Source organism: Arachis duranensis, chromosome 4, assembly GCF_000817695.3.
Source record: "Arachis duranensis cultivar V14167 chromosome 4, aradu.V14167.gnm2.J7QH, whole genome shotgun sequence".
NCBI lineage: Eukaryota > Viridiplantae > Streptophyta > Magnoliopsida > Fabales > Fabaceae > Arachis > Arachis duranensis.
The window spans coordinates 16410834-16419139 of record NC_029775.3 but is presented as its reverse complement, the minus strand read 5'-3'; positions in this window follow the sequence as shown (position 1 = coordinate 16419139).

Genomic DNA, 8306 nt, shown 5'->3' with positions numbered 1-8306 from the left:
AAAAAATAGTTACTGAATTAGTCATTGATATAAAATACATATTAAAAAATAAAATATATATTAAAATAAATTAAATAATATATATATTTATATACAAATATATAATATCTTATTTGATGATTTATTTTTAGTGTGTACATATATTTTTGTTTTAAAATATACCAGTGGATACTAATCACCTATTTATTTATATAATTATTGATATAAAAATTTTATATTTGATTATTAAGAATAAAAGCTAGACGTATACCACACAATCAACTATCACTCACTATTGTAAATGATTGATTGTAATTATGAAATTGGTTTGATGATAAAGAAAAATAAATAAGGGAAAAATTGTGTAACGAAAAACTTATTACTAAATCAAATAAGATTCACGTTATAATAACTAATATATAGTGTGTGGTGTATATAAAGTAATTTCAATGAAATTCATAATATGTATAAAAGTTTATTTAACCAAAATAATTTTTTTAATGATATTCTTCTTATATTTGTGGATATTAAAGATATTATTTAACCAAAAAAGTCAATAAGATTTTTACATGGATAATTAGCGAATTCTCCCTATCAATGTTTTATTACGGTGAAAAAATGTGTATAGACTCTAGGTGAAATAAGGTTTTGTGTTAAATAAAGTTTCTACCATATTTAAAACTTAGGCAATCGACCAAACTACCAAAATTATGAGCGTTTAATGGATACTTGTTGGGCCATCGTGGGGAAGTCTCGACCATCGGAGAGATTTCGGAAAGGAACCAAGTGAGAGAATATAAAATGAGAAGATACCACATCCAACTCAAAACCTTAAGGTAGTAAGTTAATGGGTCACTCATCTTATAAATTTCTCACTCTTCATGCACTCCTCACACTTGCAATATTAACAATCTCCCGCTCAAGTGTGAGTCTCCACATTAAGCATCAACTCTCCTATAGCTCCTCCACCACATATGAGTATTCGTCCATCACACCGCCATAAAACACCATAGGATACACCGTTTGGACCACCTTTGTCGGGAAGAGTTTTGATGCTTCACCTTGAGTATTCCTTAAACCTGATCGATTAACCATCGGTTCTGATACCGTTGGCCTAAAGGTTTTAAGTTGGATGTGGTGTATTCTCATTTTATGTTCTCTTACTTGGTTCCTCCCCAAAGTCTTCCCGATGGTCGAGAGCTCCCTACGGTGGTCAACAAGTGGTATCAGAGCCGATGTTTACTCGGTCTGGTTTAAGGAGTACTCAAGGTGAAGCATCGAAAGCCTTTTCAGCAAAGGTGGTTCGGGTGGCATATCTCGCGGTGTTTTGCGATGGTGTGATGGGTGAATCCTCATATGTGGTGAAGGAGCTAGAGGGGAGTTGATGATTGATGTGGGGACTCATATTTAAGGGAGAGATTGTTAATGTTGCAAGTATGAGGAGTGCATGAAGAGTAAAAAGTTTATAAGATGAGAGACCCATTAACTTACTACCTTAAGGTTTTGAGTTGGATGTGGTGTCTTCTTATTTTATGTTCTCTCACTTAATTTCTCCCCGAAATCTCTCCGGTGGTCGAGAGCATAGTTGTAAGAACCGGACCGGTGATCGAACCGGTCAGGTTACTGGTTTACTGATTTATTGGTTCAACCGATAAACCGTTGGTTGAACCGATAAAACCGGTTTCACATGAATAAAAAATATAAAATACTAAAAATAGTCATAAACTTAATAAATTCAAAATACATATTGTTAGTTCTTCACCAACATTTTAAAGACAACCAAATTTCAAAGTCTAAATATAACTAATACAAAGATAAACATGAAAGTAGTTAGTACTTAGTACTAGTACATTAGTATCTTAGTTAAACACAATATGGATAACAATTCATAAGCTAAATCCAAGGAGTGATTTCGAAGTCGGCAAGTTGCTCTTCATCTGACAAATGTGGAGCTACATCCTGATTGGTTTCATTTTGATTTGCATTTTCCACAGAATTATTAGCTCCATCATCCTCCCGATCATCTTCCAAATCCAATTGATCTAGCATTATAGATAATGTTTCACAAATCAAGATAAAAAATAATATAAAACATGTTATAAGGCATACAAAAATCATAGTTGATCAAAATTCATAAATAAATAAAAGCATACCTAAATCATCTAAAGGTGATTGAAGAGACATATTTGCAAGATCATTTCGTAAAGCATCAATTTCTTCAGGAGTTAAAAATGGTGGTGAATCTTCCAGTATCCATTCCGAATGATCCTCAAATGCATCAAGACAAATTGGATCATAAACTTGGTTTCTCATTTGGTTCCTATGTTATCAATATATTTCGTTACTCATGTGATGATTAAGATTTTAAAATAATGCTTTCAAGTTTCAACTTAAAACAATCAAGAAAGTACCTTTGTTGTAACCTTAAGTTGTAATGAACATAAACAAGATCATTAAGTTTTTGATGCTCTAGCCGATTCCTCTTCTTTGAGTGAATGTGTTCAAAAATACTCCAGTTACGCTCGCAACCTGAAGAGCTACAAGTCTGGCTTAAAACACGAATAGCCAACTTTTGCAAATTTGGTGCTCCACAACCATAAGATTCCCACCATTGATCTTAACATAAAAAACAGATAAATAATTTATCACAATCATAAATATCACATAATAAATTCATCACAATAGTAAAAGACCAATAGTTTCATATTTCCAGTACAAATCAACAAAACATAAATTTACAATAGTAACTTCCCAACAGTTTCATATTTCCAGTACAAATCAAGCAACTTCCCAACAGTTTCATATTTCATGTCCTAATCCAATAGTAAATTTACAAGGAAATTCAACAAGCATATTCAACAAGGAAATTCAACAAGCATATTAAAGTGTAATGTATTCAACAGTTTCAAATTTCAACAAGCATATTCAACAAGGAAATTCAGCTTAACAGAACTCTCTATAACAGAACAGAGCAGATCAGCAGAGTGTAATGTATTTCACACAATAATCATTAAACTTCAAGTGCAGAACAGAGAAGAAGAAGATTACAGAACTGGAGCAGTGGAGCTTACCTGTTCAGAGTCACAGAGCAGTAGCACTAGAGCAGAAGGGCGACGGCGAGGGCGACTGGGCGAGGGCGACTGGGCGAGGCGACGGCACTGGAATGGCGAGTTCGACTGCGCGCAACGGCTGACCGGCGAGTTCGCGGGTGGCGGATCTGCTGTTCGGAGAGGATGACGGGCTGAGTTGGTTGAGTTGGTTTCTTCAGAGCTCAGACCGCTGGTGAGACGAAGAGGATGACGGGCTGGGGGCTGGGCGAGTGAGGTTAGGGCGGCGGACCGGCGGAGGGCTGGTAGTGGTAGCCTGGTAGGGTTTCGCCGTTAGGGTTGGGGGAGGGAAATTTTGGAACTGAAGTGCAAAATGGGATCGGGTGGGGCGTGGGGGGTGGTAGCCCGTAGGGCTTTTCTTTTTTTTGTTTTACATAAACCAAAACGACGTCGTTTTGGAAAAAGATTAAAAAAAAAATTTCCTGAACCGATCGGTTAACCAAAAACCGCCGGTTTTCCGGTTTTTATCAAAACCGGCCGGTTCATCCCAGTTCAAGACGGTTCTATTCCTTATCCGGTTACATCACGCAACCGGACCGGTTCTGGGTTCGGTTCACCGGTTTTTCGGTCGAACCGGCCGGTCCGGTCCGGTTCTTACAACTATGGTCGAGAGCTCCCCACGGTGGCCCAACAAGTGGTATCAGAGCTTGTTGGTATTTTTCTGGCCTTGTGATTCTGTGAACAATGGAAACTAATACTAATACTAGTAGGATGATCACTCTTAATGATCTTAATTATGATTTGTGAAAGTCAAAGATGGAAGATTTGCTTTATGTTAATAATTTTTATCAACAAGTTTTTAGTACATAAAAGCCTAACGATAAATCTGATGATGATTGAATTTTGTTGCATAGACAAATTTGTGGATATATTAGGCAGTGGGTTGATGATAATGTGTTGAACTATATTATTGAAGAGACATGCTCAGACCCTTTGGATTAAGTTTGAACAGTTGTATGCTCGAAAAAATGGGAATAACAATATGTTTTTTTATCAAGCAGTTGTTGGCTTTGAAATATACAGATGAGACATCAATAACAGATCCCTTGAATAATTTTCAAAGAATAATGAATCAGTTATCTTCCATGAGTATCAAGTTTGATGAAGAGGTTCAAGGATTGTTACTTCTTGACTCCTTACCAGATTCGTGGAAAATTCTCAGAATCTTATTGTCCAATTCTCTTCGTGATGGTGTAATCTCTATGGATCTTGCCAAGAGCAGTATTTTGAATAAAGAAATGAGAAGAAAGTCACAAGGTACATCAACTACACATTTAGATGTTTTTGTTTCTAAGTTTAGGGAAAAAATAAAAGTCGAGGTCCTAAAAGTAGAGATCAAGGCAGAAGCAAGTCTCGAGAAAAGTATAAAAATATTGAGTGTCATCATTGTGGTCAAAAGGGACACGTGAAGAAATTTTGTTGGCCGCTAAAGAAGGAGAAAGCCAAGATAAGTAAAGACAAGAGCAAAAATAAAGATAATAATAGCAAATAGCAATGAAGATAAGGTTAATATAACTCATGATGATTTTCTTCTTATTGAGGAGTTTGAATATGTTAACCTTGTTGATAATAGCACTAGTTGGGTGATTGATAGTAGTATTACTATTCATGTTACATCTAGGAGGGATTTGTTTACATCTTATACTTTTGGTGATTTTGGTGATGTGAAAATAACTCTGATACTACTTATTGGGCCACCGTGGGGAGCTCTTGACCATTGGGAAGACTTCGGGGAGGAATCAAGTAAGAAAATATAAAATGAGAAGACACCACATGCAACTCAAAACCTTAAGATAGTAAGTTAACGAGTCTCTCATCTTATAAACTCCTCACTCTTCATGTACTCCTCACACTAATTACAAAATTAACAATACTAATTACAGATCAACATAATTAAATCAAGATATATTGAAAGTGATGATGTATGTCTATGTTGTCAACTATGACGTCCATGACATAATTCTTCGAGTAGGTCGAGGATACTTGTATTGTTATTGGTATTCATAAGAAATTTTGTAATTTATTACTCTTTCTAGTGTATATGTATTTTATCTCTTAATTTTAATAATGATATTATTTTTCAATATTTAATAAGGGTTAACTTTTGTATAATTTATAATAAGGATAATGTATGTTGATTTTGATCTTGAAAAAATATATACAATTTAATTTATTTTTTCTTTTTTTTTTAAAAATTCATTTTTATTTAATTTCTAAAAAGTATACATGAAAATTATGTTAGATTAAGTGATTAACTTTCTTATGAGATCTTTAAATTTCACATATCACAAAAACATACTAAGTGCTGATTTTTATCTTATACTACATGTCAGTAAAAGTTAAGAGAAAATTTAACTTTGCTAATATTTAAGAGATTAAATTAAATTATGTGTTTATAATATGTATATATTTTCAAAGAATATATACGAGCTAAACTTCATATAACTCAAAGTTTAAAATATAAAGTATAATTTTTTTTCTTTAAACATATTTTTAACTTCCTTACTCAAATTTAAGATTATACTCAAATTAACAATGCGATTATACTACCTTTATAGGTATTAAGTGTTCACAAAACACTACAAATTTATGATATACGAACACAAAATAGGTAAATATATAAATTTTAAATTTTTATAAGATACAATACATGTTGATATATAATAGTATTTATATGTTTAAAAATCAGGATTAAATACAAAAAAATACGAATATCGATAATGTGATGTTCAAAATATATGAACACGATAATTTATCAAAATTTTTATACTTTTTTTTACTAAAGATATTTTTTAATTGGATATGGAGAGACTATGCCATTTAAATTATTACTTATTGACAAAACTTCCGTACTTTATACCTACAAACTTAAATGAAAATATAATCTATTATGAACATTAATTTTTATTTAACATATCACGTTCTTAAAAATGATGAGTACATATATAAAACACTTTCAAGAGCACAAATTCATACTACTAAAATTAAACTAAATTCTCATGTTACACCTGAGTAGTAAAAAAAAATTCGAAATGAACTACGTCTTTATAAATAATCTAGAGATCTATGCATCAAGTTAAACGTTGGCTCCTATTTCATATTAAAAAAAAAAAATCAAATGATGGATAAAATTCAATAGTTAATAAATTAAATTTAAAAATTTCAATAGTTCTGAAAACACAATCTCATTCATTAAAACATGCTTATCTAATTATTATAAAATGTAGGCATTTAGTTTACTTGTTTTTGTCTTCACTATTTATATTTTTATACATCTTTCTAAAAGAAAAAAAAATCAAAATCAATTAAGTTTGATTCTTAGTCACAAAAAAAAAAATCAAGTTTGATTCTTAGATTTTAACAAGTGAGAGGAAAAAGGTTTACTATAAAAATTATCTTCTTTGAATATATTCTTTTTAATTCCGTGATTCAAATTTAAAATACAAAAATTAACATACGATTCTATTTTCTATATGAAACATATTAGCATTAACCTAAATATGCTTACATCTATTAACAAAATAATAAATATATATACGGTATCATTAACTTCAATTTTTATTTAGCATATTATGTTAGAGGCCTGCTACACATACAAGTCTTTTTGGCTTACAAGTTTTACAAGTTGGTACAAGCCCAATAAAAAATACGCATTACACTCCCACATTTAAGAGTAAATAAACGCACGTTATTCAACCAATTCCTATTTCCAAAGCGCGCTACTCACCATGCATTATAAACGACTCTTCTTCTTCCTCCATGAAAACAAGTTTCTTGCCAAATTTGAAGATAATGGAACTTTAGAAATACATCTAAACGATTACAGAAATACACCCAAATGATTACAGAAATACACCCAAACGGTTACAGGAATTCACTCAAACGATTATAGAAATACACCCAAAGGATTACAGAAATACACCCAAAGGATTTAAGAAATACACCCAAAATTCGTTGAAGTACACCTTATGCATAATTCAGAACTCTTTTCTCATCTTCTACTGCTTCTTCTTCTTCAAAAATAATTTCAGAGCTTGATGTAAAAAAAATGGAAATCGAGAATAACGAAAAAAGAAAACAGAGAGAAAAGCACGTAAATGAAGAAGGAGAAAGAGAAGGCAAGAAACGAAAGAGAAGAAGAAGAAGAAGAAGAAGAAGAAGAAGAAGAGGAAGAAAAATGTGCAGCAAGAAGAAGAAGAAGGTGCAGTGAGTAACTGTTGAAGAAAGAGAAAGAAAAGGCAAGAAACAAAAGAAAAGAAGAAGAAGATGAGGAAGAGGATAGAAGAGCATGCAGCAAGAACAAGAAGAATGTACAATGAAACCAGTAATAGTTGAAAAAGGAAAAAGAGAAGACAAGAAACGAAAAAAAAAAGAAAAAGAAGAGGAAGAAGAACGTGCGCAAGAAGAAGAAGGTGCACTTGTAAAGACTTGTATAAAAAACGCTTGTATACGGAGAATTTTTCATTATGTTATTATTAGTAGTGAGTATAATATATATAGAGTTTTGAGATTAATAATAATTATTCATATGAGTCCACAATCTTATTACACTGTACTGTTAGTCTATACTTAAAATAGATTTAAAATTACGAATATAATTTTGATACATTAATTTAGGATAAAAAATTCACATGATCAACCAATAAGATAAGAATGGGCTAGCTAATTATAGAGAGTAGCATTTATTTAATGCAGCGATGTATGCATACTATGTTTATATTTATTTTAGAAAAAAAATATTAAAGAGGAAAAATTGATAATGTTTAATGTCACTCTTCTAGATTCATAACATTATTCTTTTTAAATTATATATTTTTATTTTTTTAATAAAATTATTCACAATTTTTATGATTCTGACAAAAATATAAGGATGTTAATATAACAAATAAAGATGAAAAGTAATTTTAAAAGAAGATAAAAAAAATATAATTAAAAAAATAGTGTTATCAATTTAAGAGTGACGTTATGATTATTTTAAGAAAAATACATAGATTATTTTTTTCTCTTTCATATGTAATTATATTTAGTATGCGTTTTGGTTTAAAAAGCATTGAAAAATTACATGTAAAAAAAAGTTTATACATATTTATTTTGATTAATTAAATATTATTTTTGTTTCAATAAAAAATATGTTATAATTAATAAAAGATATTTTTGTCTTTTTTTAATTTGTAAATATTTAATAAAATTTATTATTTACTTTAATAAGTGTATAATTAA